Here is a 6,297-nt window from a genome sequence, read left to right on the forward strand (position 1 = left end):
AAAATATTTGTGCAGGATTCCGATTGAATTTCTCCGTGTTCTCTTTCAGACGACGGACGGCGGACCTCCAGTGGATGAAGAGCAGCAACGAGCCGACAAGGGAACCGGAGCAGGCCTTCCGGATAGATGGGAGGATGAGGTGATCACAGGGGTCTCGGCAACGACGATGGCATCAGCGCCGGCACACGTCGAGGCAATGGCCAGGCACCACACCGCGGATTCAGCCATGACAGAAAAAGGCGCCGACCGCCCAGCTGCTCTTACCTGATTCAGAAAAGACGCCGTCCTCGGCGATGACAGCAGCGGCCAGCTTCGGTGCGTGGAGAAGGGAAGGACGTCCTCATTGCGCAGAGTCGGGAAGGACATCGTCGTCGGTGACGACATCATTGCCGGCAACGGAGCACCAACAGCCAGGCACAACTGCTCTGCGAGGAGTCTGAAAAGGCGTTCATGTCAAAGACAGCGACGATGGCAACAGTGCCAAACGGCACGCCAACAATCGTGCTGCAGTCCGTGGAGTCGGGAAGACGACGACGGCACGCCAACGTCCTAGCTATACTGTGTGAAATTAGCCGTGGAAGATCGCTTCACCGTTCTGGCGTAGAATTGACCGGAAGAATATGGGCACATGGCCAACGCCGACGAAAAACTACCATGGCCACACACTTGGAGATTATTTGACGATCAGTTTAAGTATTTTGCGTGTACTGCGGAGAAACCCGTATTTGTGATTTTTCTTTCAGTACAAAAAAAACCCGCATGAGGACGCAGTATAAGGAAGATGTTCCATCATCTAATTACGGTGGAGGAGCACCGATGGGAGTAGCTACGCGGAGTAGGCAAGCCACGCCCCCTGATTCTGTATGTACTCCCTTGGTCCCATGAAATATGTCAAAATTTGTATGTACTCCCTTGGTTCCATGAAATATGTCTAATTTTTTTCTAAATTTAGATGTATCTAGACACTAAATAGTAGTTAGATACATTGAAATTTTGACAAATTTTAGATAACTTGCATGGAACGGAGGGGTTATTAAGATGATGCGATTAACCTTCCATAATCTCTGCCCGTGACCAAGACACTCCTGAATAGATGGACATGCGGAGGAAGTGACATAATTAGTGTGGCGAAGTCCTAAGCATGCGACACACTTATTTAATTGGAATTTTTTCATCTGATATACTCCCGCATCATCTACATCATGTCAAGATGCATGGTCTACAATAGAGACGATGAAAATATTTCATCTATACGTACAACAATAGGCAAAAAAAAAAAAAAAAAACCAGCCAAACCATCATATCTATAAGAATTCCAAAATATCATAGATTTTAACAAAGTTCGTTTGATAATTATTTCAAACGAAATCAAATCAGCAACTGAAACATGAATTAAAAGTTAAACATGGGTAATTCATTTATTTTCTATATAGGAGGAATCTAAAAAAAGTTGAGGTATGCATGAATTTGCCATCATTATCATTGCTCATAAAGGCTAGAAGCCCTAGATAGTCGTGTTTAATTGGACATTATCCCGAAAGTCTATGGTCCGCCATAACATGCGGCACAATGGACATGACATGTAAAGTCGAGATTAGATAGGGAGACTCTGTGTTTGCAGGATAATAAAACATTGTTCAAAGAATTTACACTCATGACATTGCGAGTGGCGTGGAGCAAGAGTACTCAAGATTTAAGGTCTGAAGTATGGAAAATTTTATTTCTTTTTCGTTTTTGTTACCTTATCATTGAGAAAATAAACACATTGATTAAAAGGAGTGTACTAGCACATAAGGAGTGTGAGAAAAAAATCCTGCAAATTCTTACCAAACTTATTTAGGATATTTTTCCTTGAGTTTAACAAAAAAAAAAGCTCACTGGGTTTTCTATAAATTTCCAAATTAAATTAAAAAATATGTTTTCACGTGAAACAATTTGTTAGATTTATATTCTATAATTAAAATATCTATATAAATCACGAAAGCTAATATAGAAATAATGTAATATAACAACTCTAGCCGCGCAAAATGCGCGTGCAACCCAGCTAGTTGTTTATCAAAACACTAACAAGGTTCAAGTGTAAAGAGGAGATACATAAGAAGCAAGGAAGACACATGGGAGTCTAACCCACAAAGCAAATTCTTGGCAAGAAATATACGGAATAAGCACATGAGCCAAGTGTGAGGATGATCCGAAACAATACCACACAATTTATTAAAAATTATCCAAGGACAAGAGGTATTTAGGAAATACTTTCATATGGTAATTTGTGAGTATGTCGAAGATCATCTTCACAACTAAGAAAGCATATGGTAAAGGATAAGAATTGACCATAATTCAAATGGAGATTCTTGAGACCTTCAATTTGTTACACCATCATGCATGGCAATAAATAGTATAACTTGAAGCACATGATTTTCCAAAGAGTATATAGAGCTAGCAAAACAATGTGGAAAACCATGCCAAAAATAAATCTCACAAACAAAATCCAAGAGAATAACAATAAGAGCATTTTAGCAAAAATGGGATTTGTTTGAACAACATGTCACATAGGAGCAGGATAATCTAAAATATCAATTCTATGTGACACAACCTCAAGTTCTCACATTTTCTAGGCTTGTAGGATGCACAAAGCATAATACTCGCCCATAATGTGATAAAGACATTTTTCATGCAAGAGGAAAATAAGAACCACGTGAGATAATTAATGGACATTATAGAATTTTAATTCATAATGTCGCACATTTTAAGATTGTGAAAGGCACAAAGCATATGACTCCCCCAAAATGGGATAGTCCATTAACTTCTCACACGAGCCAACAACTAAGATATCAACAAGATGCAATAGGCTCAACATAAGAACAATTGTACATGATGTGCCACCAAACATATATAAGCATGCAAGCAAGATACCATAACATATACGGTACCAGGCCGGTACCCAGCCGGTAGTACCAGCCCAACACCCACCGCACCAGGCCTGCCCAGCTGAGGCCGCCGCTGCTTCCTGCGTGGGACGCCGCCAAGGCCGGCCCAGCTCCCCACGGCTCCGCTCCACCCCGCGCCTCGCTCGCCCGCCGTGGGCCGTCGCTGCCTCGCTGGCTCCCGCTCGATCGGGAGAGCGAGCGTTGACCAGCTCGCTCGATCCCAGCGCTGGCCGATTCCTCGCTGGTTCCCGCCCGCACGCACGTTGCGCTGCCGCCTGGTCCCATCCTGCTGCTGCGTTGCTCACGCTGCTTGCTTGCCGCGCGTGCTGCTGCCACCTGCACTGCCGCGCTGCTCTGATTTCCTGCTCTCTCTCTCTCACACACATATTCCCAGATCTGCTTTGCACCGTTTTAGCTTTGCACCGTTTTAGGACACGAGCGGTACTACTGGTTTGGGGCGTTTTTGACCGTTTTCTGCACAGTTGGCGCACGAGCGGTGGTACCGCTTTGACAAGCGGTAGTACCGCTCGGGCGCGAATCTGACCGTTTTTCCAGCCCCAACAGTTATATTTTAGACCCCTATTTATACCCCTCTTACACATCCGACCCAACTACTTCTTCCCCTCCATTCTCTCTCCTCCATTGTTGACCTTGAAGTTATTCTTCCTCCTCTTGATCCCCCCACTATTTCTTGCATATTTTTGGGGGAAAGGAGAGAGGAGATCTAGATCTAGAGCTTCACCAATTGAATCCCTCTCCAAGTGAGGGGATCTTGCTAGATCTAGATCTTGGAGTTATTTGGTGTTTCTCCTCATATTTTTTCTATCTCCCTTATTCCCTCAATAGCTTTTCTAGCTTTGTTGGAATTTGGGAGAGAAGAACTTGGGCATCTTAGTTGTGTTCTTAGCCATTGCATTAGGTGTATCGGTTTGGGTTCTCTCCGGGGTTTCGGTCTCGTAGAGGGCGTGTTTGACCCTAGTGGTGTTCTTGTAGCCTTTTGTGGCCTTGTAGCCTTTGTGGCCTTGTCGTCTTTGTGGCGTGGTAGCCCTTGTGACGTTGTTGCCTTTGTGGAGTGTGTTAGCCTTTGTGGTTTTGGAGCCGGTTGTGGCGCGTTGGTGTCTTGGTGGCCTTGTCGCCGGTGTGGCGCGTTGTAGCCTCTTGTGGCCTTGTACTTGAGAGCCTCCGTGTTGTGGAGTTGCCTCAAGCTTGATACTTGGGAGTTTTCCCAAGCTTGTACGGGTTCGGTGACCACCCTCAAGGGTCCCTTAGTGGATCGAGACTTTCCTCCTTGGAGGAAAGGCTCGAGGAGAATACGGTGGCCCTAGTGGCTCATTGGAGTGCCTCGTGCCTCCACACCGCTCCAACGGAGACGTAGCACCCTTGGGTGTGAACTTCGGGATACATCATCGTCTCCTCGTGCACCGGTTACTTCTCGACCCAAGCTCCTTTACCTATGCGCTTTACATTGTGATATATATCATGCTTGATGCTATACCTAGCTTGTTATCACCTTGTTTCTCATCATGCTAGCATAGGTTGTTGGTGCTCTTAGGAAAACCCCTAGTTGATAGGCTTTGAGCTAAACTAGTAAACACTTAGTAGTTTTATTCCGCCTAGTTTAGCTCTCAAGTAGAAGTTTTTATACACCGCCTATTCACCCCCCTCTAGGCGACGTCCTAGTACATTCACTTACTCTTTCTTTTTCATGTTTTAAAATTGTTTAAATCTTGGTCAACCCTAGGATTTAACAAAGATTCAAATGGGCATAGAAAATTCAAAAAAAAAAATCAAAAAAAAAAGAAAAACCAAAGCACATAGTCTTCTTATGTCATATAGTAAGCATTCTAGTTGATAAACAAGGTGTAGACATATTCAAACTAGAAAAATCATGTATCAACCCCTAACCCCTAAACTTTATGAAGTCAAACATGAAGATAAGTGGTTTTGGGTTTCAAACATAAAAATTTCAAGTATCTCCCAAAAGCTTCATTTTAGAGTGACTAAGAATGATTCATGCGTACCTTTCCATTTTCATGTTTTAAACTTGTTTCAATGTTGGTCAAACATAGGATTTGACCAAGATTCAAATGGGTATAACAATTAAAAAAATCAGAAAAATGAAAAACCAAAGCACACAGTATTCTTATGTCATATAGTAATCATTCAAATTGATAAACAAGGTCTAGACATATTCAAACCAGACAAATCATGTATCTACCCCTAACCCTAAACTCTGTCTTATGCAGTTAAGCATGAAGAGAAGTGATTTTAGGTTTCAAACATGGAAATTTCACAAACCTCTCAAAAGCTTCATTTTACAGTGACTAAGAAGGATCCATGCTTACCTTTTCATTTTCATGTTTTAAACTTGTTTAAATCTTTGTCAAACCTAGAATTTGACCAAGATTCAAATGGGCGGGTATAACAATTCAAAAAAATCAGAAAAATGAAAAACCAAAGCACATAGTCTTCTTATGTCATATAGTAAGGGCTCAACAAGTTGATAAACAAGGTCTAGACAAATCATTTATCTACCCCTAACTCTAAACTATGTCTTATGAAGTCTAGCATGAAGAGAAGTGGTTTTGGGTTTCAAACATGGAAATTTCACAAACCTCCCAAAAGCTTCATTTTATAGTGACTAAGAAGGATCCAGGCTTACCTTTTCATTTTCATGTTTTAAACTTGTTTAAATCTTGGTCAAACCTAAGATTTGACCAAGATTCAAATCGGCGCAAAAATTCAGAAAAAAAGAAAAAAAAAAGAAAAACCAAAGCACATATATAGCCTTCTTATGTCATATTAGTAAGCATTCAAGTTGATAACCAAGGTCTAGACGTATTCAAACCAGAAAAATAAAGTATCTACCCCTAACCCTAAACTCTATCTTATGAAGTCTAGCATGAAGAGAAGTGGTTTTGGGTTTCAAACATAAAAATTTCAAGAACCTCCCAAAAGCTTCATTTTAGAGTGACTAAGAAGGATCCATGCTTACCTCTTCATTTTCATGTTTTAAACTTGTTTAAATCTTGGTCAAACCTAGGATTTGAACAAGATTCAAATGGGTATAACAATTCAAAAAAGTCAGAAAAATGAAAAGCCAAAGCACATGGTCTTCTTATATCATATAGTAGGCATTTAAGTTGATAAACAAGGTCTAGACATATTCAAACCAGACAAATCATGTATCTACCCCCTAACCCTAAACTCTGTCTTATGAAGTGAAGCATGAAGAGAAGTGGTTTGGGTTTCAAACATGGAAATTTCACGAACCTCCCAAAAGTTTCATTTTACGGTGACTAAGAAGGATCCATGCTTACCTTTCCATTTTCATGTTTTAAACTTGTTTAAATCCTGGTCAAAACTAGGA

The sequence above is a fragment of the Lolium rigidum genome, chromosome 2 (assembly GCF_022539505.1).
Source record: "Lolium rigidum isolate FL_2022 chromosome 2, APGP_CSIRO_Lrig_0.1, whole genome shotgun sequence".
Lineage (NCBI taxonomy): Eukaryota > Viridiplantae > Streptophyta > Magnoliopsida > Poales > Poaceae > Lolium > Lolium rigidum.